The sequence below is a fragment of the Aphis gossypii genome, chromosome 2, assembly GCF_020184175.1.
Source record: "Aphis gossypii isolate Hap1 chromosome 2, ASM2018417v2, whole genome shotgun sequence".
Taxonomy (NCBI): domain Eukaryota; kingdom Metazoa; phylum Arthropoda; class Insecta; order Hemiptera; family Aphididae; genus Aphis; species Aphis gossypii.
In genome coordinates, this window is record NC_065531.1 from 36,075,499 (window position 1) to 36,101,208 (window position 25,710).

Genomic DNA, 25,710 nt, shown 5'->3' on the forward strand with positions numbered 1-25,710 from the left:
TTAATAAGCACATAACCTATCTGATAAAGTTCATCACAGTATTAAGTTATTTTTGGAACATATATTATAAAAGAAGATTCACGTTTACTAGTACAGGTACTTACTGATACTACCTATACAGGCCTAGCTAATTATAATTTAGTCATATTATTATAATCATATTGAAATAAACTATTATAAATATTTTCAGTAGATCATAGAACTAATATTAAGTTTTATATACGTGAATTATATCGAACATATGGCATGTGATCTAATAAAAGATTCTTATAAGGCCAAAAATAAAATGTTCTTAAATAATAAAAAATTCTGTCATATAACCTTAAATTTTTAAAATTTCCCTGCTGAAAAGTGCCGTAAACATACAAATATATATTACTGTCAACATTTTCAGAAAAATATTTAGAATTGAAAAATATGGTACTTATTTAAATATTTTTGAAAATTCCCCAAATTAGAAGGTGAGTTTAGAGTTACTTGATTATCTATATCCTATTTATGTATACATATATTATTATTTTATAATGTATTTATTTTTTAAATATAAATACTTTAATCAAATTATCAAAATGTAATGTAATTGTATAAAAAATAAATGCTTACATTTATGAATTATCTACATCAATCTCGGGCTACAAAAGTCATATGATATGTAAAAGGTTTAAAATGTGGCCTTAGGCCCCCAGGATAAAACACATTTGTAAAAACGTATACATCTTATACATGAGAATATTCTAGAAATGTTAATATAAACGCAATTTAAATAAAATACATTGAGCATAATTCTATAATACCTACTTATAAACAATTACTTACATTGCATACAAAAGTGCAATATAATAGAATTTTTTGCATTTTTGCGATTTTGTATTCAAATGATAATATTATAATGTACCTCATACCTATATATATATTTATATATTATATAGTATGCACAGGCACAGCATCTGAATAAGATAATTGTAGTAGATCGTGTTATTTTAAAACGTTCCGTGCAAAATCTATAGGGGAATATATTAATTTAATTAGACACACACGCGGTGGATGGTCAATGCACTCTCTTTTTCTCTCTTTCTACCGTCTATCGTTCTTTTCTATGTATTAACTGCTGCCGACCGTTTCATTCGTATCGATCGCCGACGCCGCCGCGCTGTCGTGTGTCTCCGGCCTAAATTTCCATACGGCATAACGATACCACAACGCAGAATACGAACGTACGTGCCATTAGCAACGGCACTGATAGTTCTACAAAAGTACACGATTAATGTTAGGTGGAAGACAGCGTTAATATGGAAATCGATAGAATTTCATCTTAAAAATTAATACATTTTATGTGATAGCATGTAATAGCTACCTACTTAACTATCTAAGTAGGTACCTATACGAGTATACATAAAGTTAAACCTAAAGTGCTTATCTCTGTATCTGTCTATATACTATATTGTAGAGATGGTAAAAGAAAAAGTATACATAGTTTTATTTTAAATATAAGTATTTATAATTTTAATGATTTGTAAAAATATTGATGTTATTTATACTTATTTATACATTTTAAAAAAAAAAAATGTGTCTTATGCTTTTTTAAACTTATCTTTTTGGGAGTTCTTTAATATAAATGTACCTACCTATTTTTTAGAATATTACTTAAAACATAACAATGATGATTATTATCATATAGTATTATGTTGCGCACTGTCGCGTTGAGTATTATATTAGAACAAAAAATTATAAACATTTAAATTAAATCAAATTGTTTAATTTAATATACCTGCTACGTATTAAAAGATAATATGAAATGATCATAATGTGTTTAATTCAAATAAAAATATATTTATTGTTTAAAAAAAAGTTCATATCAAACTGTAAAATAAATTGATGCCTACTTTTATAATTAGATACTTAAAGTAATTGGTACTTATGAATTATTATGATAGCTTAGGTTATTTTCTCACAAATTTAATTTTTAGTTGTAAACAAATGTATAATAGTTATGCCTGCTGAGAATTACAAAATGTAATTATGTTTTTTGTATATTATATTAAGGTTTAATAGTTAAAATACTTTATAGGCTACATTATTGCTATAATATTATGACAATGCCTTCAGTCTTGTTAGTTGTTACTAACTTCTCAACGCTATTACAATAATATTATAAAATATGGTATAGGTGGAGACTTGAACGCTAGTTCCGAACATAATAATATATCAGGTATGCACTTTGTTCGGAATGAGGAGACCTATATTGTAAATTATAATTATATGCACAGTGCACACTGTATAATGTATACTATAGTGTACCTATATTATTTAAATAGTTAAGAATATATTTTAAGTATAATACGAGTATATAAGTAAGTATATTTCGGTGTTTTTAATGGTTAACGAATTTATATATACTAATTGACATAACTTGATTGTCTGCACATGTTGCAATGTTGAAAATATTTTTCTACAAAGCTGTACATTTTGAGTCACGTACACAAGGTAGATGATGTACCTACTTATATTATTTATTTTTATTATTTTATACTGGTGAACCGCAATGCCTGGATCAGCACATTGACTATTGGTATGAAATTATAGGGTCAAGAAGAATACCATAATATTCTTTTCGGTCATCAATACTGTTATTCACATTTTTCATACTTTTGACGGAATCTTAGCTGCTTGTTTTAAATCCCGAGTATATCGGTTTTTTTAACAATAATGTCTGGGTACTGATCTATTATTTATATTGTGTTCGTTATCAATTTTTGGCTTTTGAAATAATTTAAATAATTTAAATTAGTATGTGGTCTCCTAATGCCAATATAATTCTAGATGGTAATTATTTTGATAAATTGAAAAAGTCTTATATCGTTTCAGAATAATTGGGGAAAATAAAAAATAACAGAAGAATATGAATATTTAAACAATATCATACAGTTTTTGAAAAAATTGGTTTTACTATTTTGTTATGGTTAAAAATTGAATAATCATTAATACTAAATACCTACATTATATTTTCACCAATTATTTATAGGCATTTAAAATTTCTGAAATTTTTAGTGTTTTTTTTTATATGGATGCTGATTAAAATTTCTTTTTAGATATAAAGCTTGAAAGTACCTATAGTAAAAGGTTTTTCGTAATTATTATTAAAGAGTTCTAAAAATATCAAAAATACGCGGGTACAATTTTTTCTACAGATAATTGAAATATTTATCTTATGAACTAAAAACTTTTCATGATAAAGTATATTATAAATTTTTATTCCAAATGGTTAGACAAATTTTAAGTTATTTAAACAACAAACCTATTTATATCGTTCTACAATATATATAATATGCGGTGGTGTTAACTTATATGTAAATTAATATCAATAAGATATGATGTGATGTTTTTGATAAAGATTAGCTTTATCAGCCGTATTATTAATAGTAAATAATAGTATAAGTTAATGTGAACAACCCTTAGAAAAAGTGATCGAAGTGCCACTAATGAATTAATTAGGAGTAAATAAGATAGTTAGTTCGTTAGGAGTGTTGAATTTATTAATTATGATATTAAGTAAAGTTTGATGTGATTTTACAAAAGGTTTAATACTTTAAATTATATAATTATAATATGAATATTTTAGTTTTAAAAATGTTAATAAGACTATTATCATTAAAGTAAAATATGAATAGATAATCAATGCATTTGCAACTATGCATTTAAATTTAATTCATTTACATATCTTAAATTCTTCCCAAGGTTTTGACACAGTTATAAAAACTGCAGATGCTATGACGTATATATTATTAATAGAAGTTTAGTACTATTTTTTTTCTTTTAGAAACCAGTTTTATACAGACAAACAACGGACGCATAATAATAACGGTACACAACCATGCAATACAACCGGACAACTGTTTCCTCACTTGTCTCGCCATTCGTATTGTAATTATTACTATAAAAATATTTATTATTCTAGAATATTTAAATTCACCCATTCATCGTTATACGACTAAATAACCTTTATCAAAGATAATTCAATGATATAGGGTCTTTAAAATTTTAAAATTTAATATAAATTGAAATCAATCAATTTAATTTTTAGTTTATTTTTAATATAATTCTAAATAATTTAACATTTACGTCATGGTTGATTATGAAAACTAGTATTTATAATCAATGATTATACCTATATACCTATATAATTTGTACTTTGTAAGATAATATGTAGATAATATATAATATAAAAAGAATTTAATAAAAGAATTTTTACTTTTTACTTTTTTATAAAAAATATTAATTTTATGATTTTTATAAGAAAAATATTAAGATTAAAACGTCATATTTAATTCTTCATAAAACAATTTTTCATATATTCACATTTATATTTATTTTGTTCAACATTAAAATTATTAATTTATACAATAGCGCATTTAATATTTTTTATTAGATAAAATTATTGACAGTATATATACTACCGACTATGATTTGATTTCACTTTAGTCGCTAGTATAATATTATTGAACACTTTTATTTTTGTACGCGTGATTTGTATAACAAATATTAGGATGTATTATAGAAATTTATATTGATAGTTAAGACACGTTTATTATTTCTATATTATGAATATTAAAAAGTGAAAATACAACTCATTTTTAAACAAATGTATCTTCTATACTTCTGTTTATCTTGATATGTTGAAAAGCAGTATGATACACAACTTAATATCATTATAATATCTAGATTAGTCAATTGTCATAACATAACTTATATTTTTATATTTAAAATCAGTCGTTTAACATAAAGATACAATAGAACGCTTAAAATTGAAACAGATGAACTAAATATTTTTTCTTCGTTTACTTATGGGTCATGAATAAGATTTTATTTTGATTAAGTTGAGTACACACATGAATGACTAAAATGCACATGTCGCATGTGAATTTTAATTTTATCATTATCATACATATGCCTTGTTTGCTTTTTTAGATTTTTAACTAAGATTGTAATTGACAATTGTTTATGCACAAGTATGTACAATAATTTATATATAATGAACGTATGTGTATCCATAAACAGTGTTTAATTTTAATGTATAACATGTACTTGCTTAAAATACATATTATATTTCACAGTAACGGTTGTTTAAAGTCAGTGGTGAAGGGTAACCAAAAAGAATCAGATTGGACGGTGGTACTTTACTGTTTTTGATAATTTAAAATGCAGTTGAATATAATTTTAGCCTTATGACGACTATATTAGTGTAGTAATAAGGGTCAATAAATTATTAGTTTATTACCAATTCATTTTTTACGTTTACGGGGAATTTATAATAACTTACTGAAAATTCAAAATTTTTAGTGAAAATTGGAGTATTTTGTAAACAACAATTATATTTAATCGCGTGTTTTGTGATAGTTTAACTTGAAATAATATACGTATGTATTATGACGTATACATATTATATGATAATATTAATGTATTATGCTACCCAAGTTAAACTTCTTAAAACGATAAGTATAATAAAATATTCAATAATATTAAAAAAAGGTATAAAATAATTTCAGCAAATGAGGGAACATTACTTAGATCCCTTGGATATTTACTTAGACGTGGAGGATTTTGAAATTTCCACTTCTAAATGTTGAAGTGATGCCACTGCAAATTTTAATATACTTTATTAAGTATTCAAAAATCAATTACATATTCTTCATGTCATGTATCATTTAATTAAATGAATAATCACTTCGTAAAATGTAGTTGAACTAAACAATACTCAGATGTCGAAAATATAATAATTGAATTCAACAAATAATATTTATTTCCTTTAAAATTATGATGTTACTAATAAAATTTATTTAAATTACGGAATATATGTGTAGATCAATTCTCTTTAAGTTTAAATAATTATGTTGGTTTATTTAAGGTACAGCGCGTATTAGTCATGATTATTGGATAACATACCATCAATGTGTACAATTTGTAGGGTTCTGTGGTTCTAGACATAATAAATAATTTAGACAACTACCTATTTATAATATATAATTAGATTCACACGTGAGCTGGCAGACATTCCTACACTGATACAACACTAAGTGTGTGTGTGTGTGTATGTGATTTTTATAATACTCAAACAAATTTGACAATTGTTAAAACGACTTTTCCACTAGTTTTTTCATTTTTTTTAAAACGAAATTATTCATTATTGGTTTGGCTGGTATGCCGTATACAGCATACCGTTATGGCGTTACTGGTACGGCGGTATGTGCGCACACATACCCATGCGCTAAACGTATTCAACATTATTATTAGTAGATAGGAGCTATTAAACATTAGGTTTATACAATAAGTCGGACAGTATTAAATTTTGAATCCACGCGCGTCGCGTCGCTCTATTAATAATTTAGGTTTTACATTTTTTGTGCATGCGCGCGTAACGCGTGTTGGTGTGTAACGGTCGATATTTTGATATCTTTTTCCCGTACAAATATAAATGATATTATTAATAGTTTATGATGAGAATTTTTTTATTTAACAGTATTTCCTTTGAATATTTACAAATTACATATATAACATACATAACACATAGATTTTGCGTATAATCATACGGTAATTATACGTTGTTGAATATAATATGACTTCGCGATTTTCCCATTCACAATTATAACGTTTGAAATACTTACAGTTTTATTTGTTAAATGACTAACGCGTGTGTGTTTCCCTATTGGCTTACCGCGGCAAAATAATATTGCACCGTAATTAAAATCGAGACTGGGATTCCGTAATAATACGGGTGGTGGCAATTACGTTATCGGCGACGGCAATGTTATATTATATTTGTCTCGCAGATTCCGGCGGCGTGTATGATAGTGTACGGTGACTATTACGGCGGCGTGTATGATAGTGTACGGTGACTATTACGGCGGCGTGTATGATAGTGTACGGTGACGGCGGCGTGTATGATAGTGTACGGTGACTATTACGGCGGCGTGTATGATAGTGTACGGTGACTATTACGGCGGCGTGTATGATAGTGTACGATATGTATAACGGCGGCGATGTTTATTTCATACGCTCTGCCCGTTTAATATTCGCGTGTACAACTAGCCGAGATTGGTGGCGATTTTATTTTAATTATAGGGTTAGGCACGTTCTAGCCTTCCCGACGGTACGGGTAGCCAAGAACGGCGGCGGTCCTATTGACGGCGGTGGTAACGTCAGCGTGTGGGCACGTTCTAGCCTTCCCGACGGTACGGGTAGCCGAGAACGGCGGCGGTCCTACGGATGACGGTAACTGGCACGTTTTAGCCTTCCCGACGGTACGGGTAGCCGAAAACGGCGACGGTCCTATCGACGGCGGTGGTTGTATGGGAAATGGTCCGACTAGCGTAGGCCGAGTGCGTCCGTGATTCTAGCCTTCCCGAAGGTGGCCGAGAAACACTTTCACACTAGCCAGTCACTAATCTGACCAGGTGGCCAAAGCGCACTGTTCGATTGTGGTGATTGCGGAGGTCCCTTATATAGTCTCTGTCCTCCGTGTTCGTGTGTCGCGGAAAGGTTATTTTATTAGCTGGGCAATGCGTTCGGTATTGGGCCGCAAACATGGAAGGTGTATTACCGCGCTCTATCGGCGGCGGATACTAGTTCTGGGGCCTTTTGGTTTTATTATTTGTTGTTGGGCGGCGCGTCGTCAGTATTAGTATGTCGTATTCGTTACAGGTGCCTTATAATAATTTTGCGATTAAACAGCTATAATACTGTCGTGATTACAGTGACGTCTGGGTCGACAAATTGTATCACTGCAGTCATGGTCCGGTCACCGTTCGTGTACTTATCCACCGGAAAATAATAATGGCTGTCTTCTTGGCACTCCGGCGGCATATAGTACGCAAATCATAAAATATAATAAACAAATAATAATAATATGAATATGAATATGATAATATATGTTGTATGCGTAGGTGTGTGAAAATAACCATTGGCCGAGTGCGCACTGCCCTTGACCCAATGCACAAGAAATCCGTTTAACCCGACGTGTACTATATATCTAATATAACGCAGTCCGTAATCAACGGTCTTAAATCTCCCAGTATTAATTGTATAGAATGTTTATGTGTACCGGATATGCATAACATATTATATTGCATACCGTGCATACAGCGTTAGATTAGGGTCGCTGGGTATCATGAGAAGCACCATACCTAACATAACCCAACCTAACCTAGGTGTCGAGTGAGTCACTATTATAAGTTTATTTAATTTGAATTCAATGATACAGCTTTGTATACGAAACATTGTTGTAAGCGGAGACCGTCTATTAAAATGACAGCCTATATATCACTTAATATATTTCATAAAACGATGTATATATAGCTAATAAAATAATTTATTTACCTTAACTATAAGTTAATACCTCATAATTTTTAACTACTTAATCTTAATGATAATTTTTTCCAAAAAAATTGCATTTCTTATGTTATCAATATTTAATTATTTTAATAATAATATGTATTTATACTATATTATATCAAATTATACAACTCAAAATCATATAAAATATTTCTCTAAATACCGTAAAATAGTAAAAATAGATTTATAATATTATATATAGTATAAATGTATAAAATTGTAAGATAAATTAAAAATGTCATTGCGCGTATAGTAAAATTCATTATAAAGTCATAATATTATATACATAATACTCGTAGTTTTAAGTTGTCAAGAATATTGTTTTTAGATTGTAACAAAACAATTAACATCGTCAATTCATCGTTATGACTATAGATCTCCAATATTTTTTAATTGAGAAATAAGCAACTTATGAGGAGCTTTGCATTAAATTTTCGAACATTAATATCCAGCAAATAATTTATAAAAAATATTTATTTATTTATATAAAAAAAAAACTAAAAAAATATTGAAAATTTCTTATAACTATAAATAGCTCAATGATTGTCGAAATATTTTGATAATTTTACCATTAATAAAAAACGATAATATGAACAATTGGTAAAAATTTCAAGTTTTACTTTTAGTTTAACTCAAAGCTAAATATAAAAATAGTATATTCTGTAGTGGTATATCAATCTCCACTCGTATTTTCTTTTAACTGCATTTATTTTAATTATATTTTTAAAATATTCAATTAAACTTAAAAACCATATTTTCCAAATTCCGGTTTTGTAATTTTTAAATGCACTTAAGACTACATTTTCAAATACTTAGATTTATTATAGATACCAAGATACCATTTAAGGAGTATTCTTTTTTCAATAAAATTGAGATTTACTTTTTTTAAATGTAAAATTCTAATATTTTTAAAACCTTTATTAAGGACTTTTAGCTGTGCATAAGGTGGTAAAGTACTAACTATAACTATATTTTAGTATCTACTTAAAGTAATAACTTTTGTTACAATTTAAATTTTTAAATTAAAAAACTGGAAAAATAAACTCAACAATTTAGATTAAAAGGGGCGTCTATCTCATTTGAGGAAAAATTGTATCACCAAAAGATACCTTACGTAATAAATCTAAGTTTTTGTAATATAATGAACTTTAAGCAATGCATGATTATTTCTGAGGGAGACGTGTGAAAACTGAGAAGGTACCCAATTAAATTTTCAGATATTCTAGAGGACCTACCCTAACTTTTTGTAAAATTAAGATGCATAAAATATTAAGTACTTAATTTAGGTTTTTTTTTAAATTACAAAGTTAATATAATATAGATATATATATAATAATTATACATATTATACTCTTATTTATTTTATAAAAAAGCTTTCCTTCCATGGTTAGGTATATCTGGTATTTTAAGTATAGATTTATCCAGGGTTAGTTAAATTTTGTATAATAATATGTGACATCAAAGTACTAATCAATAGGTTAGGTTAATATAAATAGTCTACACCCAAATTTTTTTCTAAGTTCACTCTCTTTAATATACTCGAAAATTCCAAATTTGAATAAATGTATAATTAAATGATAAAAGTGTCCCACTCCTATAGGTTATCATGCTTGGAAAATCAGTAATCACCCTTTATACTAACATAAAAAATAATATAGCAAGACACTGAAGACTTTTCAATGCTCACATGGCGTGTCTACTTTACAATAATTTGATACAACAATGATTGAAAACTATACAAAAGGGCAACATTTTTTATTATTATTATTGATATAATTTTCATTATTATACATTGTTGTCATACAGTTTGTACCAACACGTATTCTTCCAATTATCAAATTTAATAAGTACACAAGAACCGTCAATTGGTCCCGTTTCTTTCGTACAAAGATTACTTCACAAATTTTACGTAGTCGCACATTGATGTAATAAGCGTAAAATTGGATATTCAATAATTACCTTATATAATAATATAGGTAATATTTAAGTATATTTTAATAATACATATTACTCTATCATGTGTTAATATTATACTTATAACTAGTGAATTATGAAATATTATTTAAAATGTGTTTGTATAGAGCAGTGGTATTATTAATTATTAAATAAATTACTGATTGCATTTAATTTGTCTTTATCAGTGTTAAAACAGTATCCACACATTGCTACAATAGTTTTTTGAAAAAGTTAATTCCATTTTTTTTTTAATATTAAATGAATACTAATTTGTCGCGTTTTCATTTCTTTCAACAATATTTTTCTATAGAATTTTGGTACTTGTAGGTACAATGAACTCTTGAGAGCTGTATTGAAGATATATATTTATATTTTATATATGTTTAATCGCATCATCACGTGCAATAAACAACATGAGTTAATGATGGTGTGGAACATATAAAGCTAAATCATAAAACATTTTACACTATGAAAACTTACAAAAATTACTTTTGAAATTATTCACAAATCTAATAATTTCCCTTAAGTACATTACATTTTTTTGTACAATAAGTTAGTGGAAGTATATTATATAGTAGGTAGAAACGCGAATGACGTTATGAAATAAGAGAAAATATTATTATTATTTTTTATAAAATATTTTAGATTTACGTAAATAATTTTAATATTTATTATTGCCTGTTACCTATAATACATTTTTACAGTAAACAAATACTTACAAAATGTCAATGAAGTATTTAATTAAATAAAACTTGAAATTATAAGTTCACATTGAGTGCTGATGAGGTCGTTGCCCATTCAGTGAAATAATGATAGTAAACATGTTTAATGTCTTAGAACGGTCGATGGGCTCGATTAGATTGTAATTATCTGTAACGATCAATGTTTATATAATAATAGATTTTTAGTTCCAAAACATTAGACTGAATGTCTTATTCCATTTACAAAAAAAAAAACCATAGTATTTTGTTTTGGTTTTTTTAAAATAAAATCACATTATTTTTACAATCAGCATGACAGATAGGTATCTTGAATAGTCTACTATAGTCTGCTAGAATTCCAACTTAGTGTATACCTGCATTTTCTTCGAAGTACAAGAATCTAAATAAATTATTTAATATATTTATATGTTACTAAGTATTATAAAATAGCATTATTTTAAACACAACACTTCGTATACATATATATATATTGTAATCACGCTATTTATAATCAAAAATAATTTAAATTTGTTTAAAACTCTGTAATATAAATCTGTGTAATATTGTTAAATATTTAGATAAATTTACCTATTCTTATTAGAAGGTTTTGCTTGATTTGTTTCATTAGTAACGTTTAACATTTAGAATCTTTTTAAACTTTTTTAAGGAATTTGTAGTTATAGTTGTACAATAAATAATAATATATTACCTATGTGTGTAGTGTGTACCTACGTATAAAGTGTGTAAATAAATTTTAGCAAAATTTTCGTTAAATTACATACAATTTCAGTTTATATTCAATATTCATCTAAACTGGTTTTGTTTCACACACACAATAATAGGTAAGTGGATATATCTTCTATGCCTATACCTATTGAGGCACGTTGAATGGGAACATGCTATTCCGATATTGCACATCGATATTTTTTCAATAACTTGGCTCATCGTCAATTACATGTTCTAGTTCCGGATTAAAAACACAACTATTATGTGGTATCAGTTTTTGGTTTTTTTTCAGCACTATTTTATTCTTACGGATTTTTGTGGTGGGTGCGTGTATACAGTATATTATGGTCAACGTTCAATGAGGGTTTTACCAAAATCTTTTTTTTCTCATAAAGTTTCCTATTCACTAAACTTGTAACAGTTTCCTAACGGAAGAGAAAAGCCACAATACATTACCAGAAATATAAGGTCATAACATATTCATAATTCATATTATTAAATGTATTGCAGTACAATTTGTGAATTATACTGTTATATACCTTAACCTACATAGTTTAAACTCAGTAAAAAGTAATAATTATAAATTGATTAACATATTAATAATTTTATTTATAACCTATAACAATTTGTTTTCAAGTTTTAAAGTCTTGTAAGTCGCTTGTAAAGAATACTTTTATCTTGTATTCAGAACATGGGTGCTAACTGGGGGGGGAGGGTGAGACAGGGCACTTGACCCTCTTTCTATGAAAAAAAAATTATATAAACTAGTAATTCAATAAATATTACCATGATATTATCTAATTATGAATTTTTTATTTTGTTTCTCCCTAAAATTTTACCTGTGGGCACTTACGATTTAGATCGTATTTGAATAAATGAGAAGGTATTAATATATTCAGTATTAAAATATGCATTCAAATTATTTAAGAAAAGTATATTCAGAATATATAATATTTAAATTTTAAATACTTTTAGATTATATTTTTGTTTTCCTGGCTAATTTTATCAATTTTGGTATCAATGTGTACAAAATAATTAATAGAATAATATATCACTATACTTCATAAGTAATGTAATTTTTGATAAAACATATTTCATCACAAATAAAAAATTTGAAACTATTTTAGGTTTAAAAATAAAGTATTTTTACTGCCATTGGCTTATTAAAACAGTATATTTTAGTATGGAGTTATTTGTTTTTCGATTGTAATCACTGACACTTACCATTTAGATATAGTTTCCAAATTCTACGGTTATTTAACTCCAATATAAGCAATATTATATTATTCAATTTCAAGTATCAAAGAGTAAACTGCATTTAAATATAATTACTTTATGTCTAAATTATCTTTGTGATTCTCCAACAGATGCTCACTTCCATATTATATTCCCTTAATGATGAATTTAAATTCTGATTTTTAGAATTTTTAAATATTAAAGACTACAATTCTAAATTTTTTAGATTATTTGTACTTCTTAAGAAAAGTCCCATGGTGATTCAAAACTTTGGTTTTTAAATGATAATTAGTATTTATTATGTTGAGACAGTTAGATCATTTTTATAAATTATAATTGTTCATAGATTGGTATTAATTATTAAAATTTTCAAATCACCATATCCCTTATTTCTTCTAAATCTATTATTATATGAATTCTTTAGTAAATTAAATATAATAACTCTAACACTAATTGTTCGAGTTTTTATTTTGATTGGAAAATTTTTTAGAAAATGTATCTATTAAATAATTTACGATAAAAGGGGGGTTTTATTTGAAAAACAGAAGTATGTATCTCTTCAAGACACTCATTAGTGTAGTACAAAAAAAAAATCTTAAGAATTCAAAAATATAGTCTTTAAGAATATTAAATAATATATTCCAAAAATCAAATTTTAAATTACTATATTATTGAAGAAAGAAAGGTGTTAGCATTCTTGGGGAATTATTGCTCTGTATAGTATCATTAGTAATAATATAATATTATGGATTATATGCGTTAATTAAAGGATCGAAATTGAACATAATATTATATACTATTAAACTTAAATATACTGAATGTCTAGAAAAATTATTGAATGTTTTTTTTATGAAAAAAAAAATATATCTAAAAATTAAAATTAGTGTTTTACTATTTTTTAATAATTGTTATACAAATTGAGTTCTATATTAACTATATTAATTCAAGTATACACGTCGTCATAATACTTGTAACTTGTAATAAATACTATCGAATAACGGTTTGTAATAAAATAAATATGTCATCAGGAATTATAATATACCTAGTTATCAGTTTAATATCTACCTATTTATTTTTGTAATTGATATATATATTTTTTTTAAGTAACTTATGAATGCATTGATCATTTTTTTTTTTTTGCTTCATTATAGCTTCTGTTTGAATATAAAAAGTTCATTATTTATTTATAGCACTTATTACGTTTAGTAGGGAAAAAATAAATATTTTTTTTTTAGAACGAACATGTCTGGGGCGAAACAAACGATGTGAAATGTTGTTGTCGTTATCCATATAGGTAGAAAAAAACACAAATCCATTTTATGATAATAGTAATGAAGATAATAACAACGAATGAAGAATGCGAATACAAGAGTACTCAATGCACTATAATGATATATATAAAAAAATAAATGAAGAAACGAAGAAATGAAGTATAGATGAAAAACGAACAGCCAACCGCACGTTGAATATAAGTGACCGGCCTAGCGTGCGCCTGGTGGTAGGGCAGAAGTTATAAAAGGAACCGGTGGCAATGATCTTGGACGCAGTGCAGTTTACCAGTCCTTGACCGATGTCGCGCCGTGCACAGGTGTCATCACTACTGTTACGATTATAGTACGGTTCGGTCTCAGAGACTTAAACGCTTCCGCGTACATCAGCTTCGGTTTTATTATATATATATTTTAGTTTTATAAATTCTTCATTATAATAAAATAATTTAACGTTGATTGCATTTGTATATTTATAGTGATTATAAAATACGTAAATTGTGTAAAAATCAAAGTAGTTTAGTGTGAATATTGGTGGAACGGGAATATTCCAGCGAAGGTGTATAGGACGACACGTGAAGGTAGAAATTGTAAGTAAATTATGATTATTAATTTATTATATTACATTATAATTTTTAGTCGGAAATGTTATTCGCTGGTTAACCATATAGTCCATAATTATTGTTGTGTTAGGTACTAACTTTTAGCAAAAATAAAATTATTGATCTCAATAATAATGGTCGAATTAACAATGATAGAAGTAATCAAATTTTTGAAAATTAAATGAATTTCATGTAAAGAATACAAATTAACCATATTATTTATGCAATACAAAATTATATTATTAAATTATAGTATTATACGTTAAAATTCTTTAATACTGTTTTTAATCAACTTAGAACATTTCTTTAATCATAAGTTTAACATATTATAACCTATAAATTATACCTTTTTAATTTAACTTTTAATATTAAATGATTTTAAATCAATGTTAAATTTTTAAATCCTACAATTAAATATTTTTATAAAATTCGAACATTTTGAATAGTGTAGATTTTAATATAGGTACTAATTATAATACACATTTTGATAAATAGTAGGTAGTTTCGAATATATTTATATTAATTGTTATAAATACAAAAATGAATTCCTATTTATTCAACGAAAAAAATCTTGGCTGGTATCTTTGGCCTCTCCCATTTCTTATGAAATGAATGACTGTCTTTGAGGAATTGATGAAAGATGATCCATGTAATCATGTAATCATGGGAATCATAGTCGTAATATGCTTATGTTTTAAAACCATAATAATTGCCAAAATAAAATAAATAAGTGAATGAAAAATGTTATTTTTGTATACGATATAAACAGTAGATTGACACAAGGTACTACTTATTAATTATTACAATATTCATATTCGATACGATTTGTAATGAATTTCGCTTCGACGTTCAACATAAAAATATAAAAATTATAACAATAAAACAGTCTAATACGGTTGACCTACTATATCAATGTGAGTTTTATAATTGTGTTGATACTTGGCAGCCAGCCCACATCGTCACCCACATGCACCCATACGCTAATGACAAACACAAATGAGAATTCGATTATGTCGTCGTTATCTGGAACACTTTCCATTGTGGTTGTGTCCTCTATGTCCAATAGCTTAACACACGCGAGTATTAGAATAATAAAATATGTTATTGCCGTAAATTATTTAACCGTATGAATTTATATTTTTTTCATCCATTATTAGCGGTCTAAAATTGATCGCGTGTTTTTCCAACTTGACCTAGTGCTGGAGGTAAGAATCGAAATAAAAAAAAAACTCTGCAAAGATAATCCGATTCGATAGTTAACCATACACCGGCACTCTAAATCACGAGTAATTTAAGTAAAATGCTCTTACGGCATTGGAATCAACTTAACATTATTTTATGTTTCCAGTGTTAAAATTGTGCCATCGTCATTATTTACTTTCAGCCCGTTAACTCCCACTCGTCTTCACAACAATAATATTCACTGTTTAGAGGAAAATGTAATAATATAATGATTGGACAAATACCGTTTGGGTTTGGCGTGCGTGCATTTTTCTTTGTGTATACAAAACAATCACTAGCATTAATATTTTAGGCTCTAAATAGAGTTATGAATGTATTTTAAAAAAAGAAATAATAAATCACTGAATTAGATGTACGAATTTTATTAATATTTACTGCGTTAAAATAACAGTGAATTTTTTAAATCAATTAATAAAATTATATTATGATTGTTTCTTATTAATATTACATCATAAGTTATGAGATGGTTAGTTAAGAGAGTAGGTACACTAGTTAAATTTTTTTCTCTATCTTACACACGTGTAATATTATTAGAACTTCTTTTAGTACTTATTTTAATAACTTTGATTACGTTGTTGAGACTATTAAAAGTTTTAACTATTTAAGGAATAATTATGTACTTATTATAAATATTTTCATAAATAATAAAATTATCATCGTTATTTTTAAACAGTTAATAATAATAAAAAAAATAAAAAATAAAAATGTCAAATAGAATTGTAAGGTCTGACAAAATATATGATATTATTCTTTATAATTGTTTTTATAACAGGTAATAATTTTTTAATTTCAATACCTAATGTAATCGCGATGAATGAAATAGGTACAGAAAAAGTTTTTATTAAGTATATTCTACACGAGTAAGATAATATAGAGATTTTTTTACAGATACATTCTTAATATGTATATCAAATTAAAATTTTGCGTATTTATTTAATTTATCAAAATTATATCATATTACATTTAAGTCAACGATTATCAACGTATTACTTAATATATGTATACCTATTAAATTAATTTATTATTTAAATAAAACTATTTCTTGGAATTTCTCATTGGGCAATATCAATTAAAATATTTAATACATAAATAGTGTTAGGATGTTAATAAGATTATAGGAATTTTGGAGTTTGTTATTTTTGGGTTTAAAAATCTTGTAAGAATTAATTTTAAAATATTTTCTAGAAATGTCTTATTGCTGAAGAAATTATTGTTGTTTAGTAAAATACTGATAATTAAAAAAATTAAAGTATGTTGAATAATACTTTGATCTTAATATATTAGGTATTTTATTGGAATTTCAAGTTCTACTTAACAAACTTTAATTCCTTTAGTTGTTTTACTATTGATATTTTCAGCAGAAACGAATCTCCATTCTCTAAAAAATGTATTTTAAGACTCTATATTTATAAATTTACAGTTTCAACTTAACTATATAGCCATCGTAGACATAACAAATTGTATTTTAGCAGTTTAAAATAAATGCTATTTTTCATAACTAATAAATATGTAGTTATAATTTTTATTCCATTTGCCATAATAAATGGTATATTTAGTACTAATTTCGTAAGAAAAGTATTAAAGAATGATTGAATCATATAGGTATACATATTTATATATCATATACATTCGGCAATTAGCCACCATTGTTTTTCTATTTCATTCGTCTAATAATTTTCAAACTCATATTCGTTGTATTTAAATTACTATTTGGTAGTAACGAATACGGACCAATTAATAAATATTTTTATTACAGTTAAATGAAGGTACCTGCATTTATTGTGCATTAAAATAGGTGACAATCAAAAAACGTGAAACCGCATGAATTCAAACACCAGATAGGTACGCCATATGGAACAAACATCAATGAACGATTATTATTAATATTTACCGTTTTGCGGTGTTGTACAGAAACATCGTACGAACATCTCAGGAAATAAAATCAAAATTGCAAAGTCATTGACTTTGTGGTTTGCGGTATTTCACTTTTTTCTCATTTCTTTATGATATAGTTTTATTTTATATTTTAATTTTTAACACTTTATACCTGTACCTATACAAACAGGGCGTGTGAGTAGGTAATGGTGAGGAAAAATTGAAACAAGTTTTTACCAACTCACATAATAATAATATCATGTACAGTCGGGTGTATACTGCACCCGATACATAGCTAGGTAGATAGATACCTCACCCATATTATTAAAATGAACTTCCAGTGTACAACCATCATACTTTGGACGTGCAATTACCTACACTTAACTCTTAAGACTATATTATATTAAGGCTGATGCAGAATTCAAGTATAACATCGCACTTGTTAATTTAATGATAATAATAATTAGAATTTCCAGAAGCCACGGCTCGGATCCACACGGCGACTATTGTTTCTGGTCGGCCGTTTTAAAATCAATGCATCTAACAGCAGAGATGCATAAACATAGTGCATTGGTGTATGTATACTCCAGTAATGAGTTGAATCATCACTAATTCATAGCGCATAGGTAGCACGCACGCCACACACACACACACACACACACACTCACGCAAGCACACACATGTATACTTAAACATAATATGCACTCGCATTTTGTACAAAGCAATATTGTGAACACACATTGACACGTGTACGTGTACATAGGTACGTCGTTCAAAAACTTGTGGACCGAAACGTATGGTATAATATATTATTACACTTAGACGGATAGGTTTTTGTTTTAAGCTTGCAATATAATATTTGCCCCAGAAAAAACGAAATTTCATATTATACCGATTGAGTCTGACTGTTTGTAAATCATAAAAAGACTTATTTAATATACTTAAAATATATATTATAATATCTACTACAGATACAAAAGACGTTGTAAAAAAATCTTAACGCGAAAACTATTTATTATACATAGGCACCCATATCATTATTATACGTTACGTATATTCGTGAACGCGATAAACGCTAACTGCAATTTTCTCGTAGCCTCCCGCGTTCTGCTGAAAACTCTTAAACTCCGAGTCCATACAATAATAATAATTACTATATTATTATTCGACTTGTCGCTGCACGGATTGCAGACACGAGACCGACAACATGATATTATAATGATACGAGCAGCAGTCCGTTTCATCTTTCATGTGTTCTATAGGAAATGGTCCAATTATGTATGTTTATCTAAAAATAACGTTAACACTATTTTAAGATGAACTCTTTCGGGTGATGATGTGCATAAAGTGAGTACGTAACATGCAAACCGACAAAAACAATAAACCGGTTTGCCTCGTTTTCAGTATGTTTCATCGTACGTAAAACTTTAACTCCCGCGGGGGGTAATTGCCTAGTTCACGGTATGCGTTATAAACCAGTTGCGATATGCGTGGGTCCCGTTACGTTTCAGTTTCGTTCTAGCGTTTCCGTATTTTTTTTTTTTTATTATTATTCAGATGTTACCCATGTACACCTACAAATTAAGGGTTTTAGCGGGAAATTATCCCTATAATTTTAAAAGATATAAGATAATGATAATATTATATCCCCTGAGGTATTAACCAAGAACACCGTAAATGGAAATAGTTTATCAGTACCTATATTTCACTGTTATTGGACATATATTTTATACGATATGTGTTTGTTACTATTACTTATTTGATTTTTAAAGACCCGTTTACAATATATTATTTTCAATAATATATAGATACATATTTGAGTACTTTTAACATTTTATATAATATACTACCACAAGTCCATGATTAGAATGTGTTTTCAACTAATATATTATACAGTAAGTACCATGACCTATAACTAGAACGGAAATTCTAACTTTTTTAATTTCAATGTTCGGAATATGTTAATAGAAAATTTGTAGACCAGATATCTGTCGGTTAGTTATTACTGTAAATACAGTTTACTTTTTTTAATCATGTGTTCCTCTTCATAGTTCATACATAGTATACTATAACATATGTATGCTGTAAATTATACAATGGAATTTTTAAAGTAAATAAAGAATATTGAAAATTGGTGGCACGTGTAGACTCCAGAGTATGCACGAAAAAGTAACCTAGTAATAAGCATAATAATGAAATAATTATAGTGTATGAACCTATATTTACTGCTAAATGCAAATTATCGGGTTTGAATAAATACTACTCATAAATAATGAAAAACCAATACATGAGTGATTCGAATTTTAATATTTCAAAAAAAAATATTGAAATAATTATTAATAACTACAGTATGATTTATTAAAATTATTCGTACATAAGTAAAATCAAAAACAGCGCCTATAATGAGTACCTATAATATATTAAAATTTCAGATTTTTGTTGTCGTATATATATCTAAATAAATTAAAAATAATGCTTCATAAATATTATAGTTATAAGTTTATAAGTTATAGATTGAAAGTAAGTCATGAAAATTTAATATTTACAATATAATTTTTCGCATTTATAATTATTAAGATTTAATCAAATATTTTTGAATATTACTCAAGAAAACGAATGAAAATCATGAAGAAAGACCACTTGTTTTGTTATTTTTCTGTTTGTTCTACAATCTGTCCATATTATGTTTTTTTTGTTGTAACGATAAATTAAGGTCAATGAAATCGATTTCGGCAAACAATCGTCCTGAATAATATTTCTAGTACAAATCCATTTTTTTATTTTTTTACGTGCATCATCATCTCATTCACACAGAATGTTTTGATATTAGGCAGGTATACCAATTAATCTGAAATTGTCAGTTTTCACTTTTGAACTAAAATTATTTATCAATCAATCTTAAAAATGTGCATGCTATTGCAAAATAAGATTTTGTAGAAATTTTTAAAAATAAATCATAAATGACTAACGAGTTAATAATGTTATAGATTTTAAGATAAATGATTTTTTTTTTTTTTTTTTTACAACAAAACATATTGAGGGAAGTGTCGGCTTCTCATGGCTCTCGTTGACTTCTAATGACGGGTCGAAAATGATAAAAAAAATACATTTATATAATATATAATATATATATATATATATATATGTGTGTGTGTGTGTGTTTGACTTCACAATAATACACCTGCCGTAGGTTTGTGAACAATGAAATGTAAGGTCGAGAGGGTGAGCGGGCAGTATAATACTCATTCGTTACTGTAATGGAATTTGCACAGCACATGAGAACTGTCGTTCACCTGCACAATTCATATGGGAATTCTTCATAAAAATTGTTTAAATCTTAACATTTTCGATCAATAATATTTTCTTTGTGTGGGTTTAAAATAACATGCATTATTATTTATGTTTCCAAGCAATTAGTAACGGTGACCAGGCGTATCCATTAAATTGTGAAATGTGAAGTTGTATTATAAGCATGTATATTGCAAAAACTTAACGGGTGTTATTACTTTCCGGGGGAGTATAAGAAATATAATAAAAAAAACAAACATTTAAGTGTATATTATTATAGACTAAGTTATATTCACTGTGCAAATATAGAATCGGTATTATATATAGCCGAGGAATTTGTAGCATCAGATGTGTTTTTCAACTATCAATTAAACCGAGGCTTATATTACCTCTGGTAAGTGTCGCCACACCCAAGTGGTCTCAGGGTTCAGGCCCCTTCCCTCCTGAAACGTATAAAATGTTGAATTTTTTTTCATTTGTATATTTTTTATTAATAGATTGTTGTACATGTAGTTTTCTAATTTCTGTTACGGTAAAGATTGGTAGTGTTTTTCTGATTTTGAACCCTATAATTGGTTTTTACACTAAAATATTACATACATTATACTACATATATTTTTTATACTACGATAATAATAATTGATTTGTAGTTCTTGATTATACCGGATACTAAATGGACAACGTTTTATTCATAGATTTTTTTTTTACTACAATACATAAATATATGAACATTTACACTACTACCTATATATGTATGTACTCATTAACTGCATGTTCCATAATTCATATGGGAATATCGTTTTGGACCGCAATTGTACGTTTGTACGACGTATGTGGTTTCCAGAAGAAAACAACAAATGATTACGCGTATTATCGATGCAAATCCCAAGTAGATTAAGACGTATGAAAAAAAAAAAATTTGTTTTGTTTATACAAGCAAACCAGCAGGAGACTTTTATAGTTGTATTAGACCTCCTGGACGGTTAACTCCATATTCTTCATTTGTCTAATTAGCTATCATATATAAAATAAAAATCAGAAGTCTTCTTGTTTTCCCAACATAGTTTAACTTGTCAATCGTCAATCAATATTTTATTTTTATATAGTTATAGTGAATACTGATATCGGTTTACTGCATATATAATTGTATATAGTAATTATTACTAATTACTATACACACAACCATACCCAAATACGTACTATATGTGTGCAAATGGATATTTTATTTTTGTAGTTTGAAATGTGAATTAGGCGAGTGGATCTATGAAATAAAATTAAACCATAGACTTCTTATTTTCTTATGCAGATATAAACTAACACTAAATAAATGACCTATCATGGAATTGATTATTGGTTTAATTAAATAACTAGGTATAGTCCTTTGAAGTTTAAATGTAGATATCCACTCTACTAATTAATTTATTTTTACAGTTGCACAGAGTAAGAGCAATTTTTATTTTTTCTGCTCGGTTTTTACAATGAAAAAATCCGTAATGCCATCATAAGTATTTAATACGAGAACATCTCTGGGTTTAATACAAAAGATATGTCAATAAAATGATAAATCTATTAGGAAAATATTATGCAGTGGCCATAATGATGAGTTAAAATATTTTTAACTATCTCGAATACAAATCATATTGTACCTATTATTATACTGTAATGTAAACACAAATAAATAAAGAAGCAGAAAAAAAACATTTTTGATAAGTAGGTCTCAACATAATAATAATATAATACTCGAGCATTCCACAATATTATAACAAAATCAAACACGCACAGATATTATTTTCAATAATAATACGTGTGTCAACTGCTTGTATTTAAACTAACACAACGGTAAAATATTATTATTATATATATATATATATATATTAAATATTTATTATTAAGTGATATATTTACCGATGCATCTTATAACAGGTGTACTGAGATTCCTTTTGTGTTCATACAATGTGAATTGAAACTTAATAAAAAAATTTGTTCACATCATAAATATAATTTTTTATTACAACTATCAACTTAATATTACTTTTATTACTTAACGATATCTAATACTTATTGCAGTGTATAGATTAATAATGATTTAATTTTTTGATTTAAATACTAAAATATTATTTAGTTCATGCACACGGGGTATGAAAAATATGTAGCTCCATACCTGAATAACTTCTTTTTTCTCGAAAATAGTATAAATAAAATATTATAAAAAAATAACGCTCTATGGTTATAACTTATAACATATAATCCACGGTAATGAATATTACGTGTTTAATATTCATAAATTATTATTATTATTAATTATTATTGTTTATTTTAAAATGTTTTAATGATAATAATAATATTATACTAAATCTTTATAAAGTGGGTGATTTCAATTTTTTTTTTTGTTACCCAAATAAAGTAAAAACATTAATTTTTAAATTAAATATTTTATAGAAAATTTATGCAAATTTTCCTGTTCAAAACGTAGTGGTGTGGCATTTTATCTACACTAAAAATAGGTCGGCGCATGCCTAAATGATTATAAATAATATATATACACCTTAAATAGTTCAAGACATATATCTGACGTAAGATATAAAATTTATTTACTCTTGTCAATTATTAAATATTAATGTCTTAATTTTTAAGCAATTTCTAAATATTTTAATTAAATATTAGTAGATTTAATACACTATCTAATTCGCAAAAAGTTTTTACTTTCTTGAATGACACTATATATTTTTAATTTAATAATTCTATTCACAATACTATTATATTATTTATATATAATAGACTATATAATGTCTATACAAGTATAGACATATAACTTAGTCATTACGGCTTAGTATATAAGTTCAAAAGTTTAGAACTCGAAACACTCTTCCAATAATCAATTTATAAAATATCCACATCGAAGTATCTATTCCGAAAATATTTTGTTTTAGAATAAAAAACTAATATTGGATATTAATATATTATCATAAAAAAAAAATAATAATAATAAAACTCAAAAAATGATAATACTAAAAATAATATATTTTCTCAAAAAAGTATTTTGTTATGTAATAATTTTAAATTAATTTTAAAAAAGTTAATAGTTTTTGAAATAAGTAATGAATGTTATTCGATAAAAGAATCATCTTGTGCGTACATTTATATTTTTTGTATGAATCCTACGCAACACGCAAGATTTTCAGGATATCTAAACTGTATTTTAAATTTCCGATTATTAGCACATTATATTATACCATGATTGTACAATGTACCTAATAATAAACACTCCAGTTGCATTTTGTATCGACCCATTACTTCACGCAAGTGGTTTAAATCTATACAGTACATCAAGGCCGTAACTGAGAGGTCCAGGATTTTTGAGTAAAAACTGGTTATTTGCTCGGAATCTGGATTGTGTTTTCAATTGACTTTGGAAATCGTTGCAGATATATAACGACGACGTATTATTCTTTATACAAGCGGTTAGTAAAAACAATCAGTAAACGATAATTTAAGGAATGCAGTTATTATTATTATTATTATAATAACTGCGTATATAAATACGTAATAAGTAACTACATGCCGACTGAACGGGCAAAGACTCGTGAAGTCACCTAGAGTGGTCGACTCGACTGTGTCTGTATTTAGGCGAAATTGCAATGTCGTTGACATCACCGGAAGAGACACACTTTGGGGTGAGAAAGAAATCCGGGGGAATAATTGGTTTTGTTTTCTGTGACATATATTTACATTAATTGTTAGGAATATACGCGGACCAAGTACAAGCGGACTGTCCATAAAAAATAAACTTAAATATATTTATTACACAGAGTGATACACAAAATATGCTCACTCCTTTTTTCTTTAGTAATTCGATTATTCAAAATCTGATTTTTGGAATTTTTAGATTAACTTAAGGACCATATTTTCAAATTTTTGTGATTTTTTTGTATTACTTAAAGAGTGTTTTGTGAAAATTATTCTTAATATAAAAGTTTTAATAACTTAAAAAACTACTCGTTTGGATTCAAAATTTGAAAGGGGAATTATTTGAAAAATAAATTTGCATCACCACTGCCCATAAAACACTCTTTGAGTAGGTAGTAAAACGTATTTCAAGAGTTTAAAAGTACGGTTTTTAAGTATAGGTATTTAATTATTCCAAAAATCAGAGTTTGAATAAATCCGTTATTAATTGAAAAAATGATGATGAAAACACTTCTTACAAGTACGTATAACTTATTTTTAGAAGTATTTTTACTCTCCCTCTACCGTGATCTCGTTCGCTGTATATAGTACGTCAAGTGACATTTGACAGTGGCAATTATTGTCGTTTCGGATGGTGCGGCGTAACGATATAATGATATTTAGACGACAATATTGCCGCACATCAATGTAATATATTATTATATATTATAATAATACATATTATATACTTATATATACCTACTA

At 26.8% G+C, this 25,710-nt stretch overlaps 1 protein-coding gene across 1 annotated transcript in view; it reads left to right on the forward strand.

The window, feature by feature from the left end:
* The first annotated feature begins 14,531 nt into the window (after nucleotides 1-14,531).
* The window catches only part of LOC114126956 (uncharacterized), a 37,956-nt gene continuing 26,777 nt past the window's right edge, over nucleotides 14,532-25,710 (forward strand). The window contains exon 1 of the mRNA XM_027991019.2: nucleotides 14,532-14,862. The gene's annotated coding sequence lies outside the window, so the exon portion shown is untranslated. The remainder of the gene's footprint in view (nucleotides 14,863-25,710) is intronic.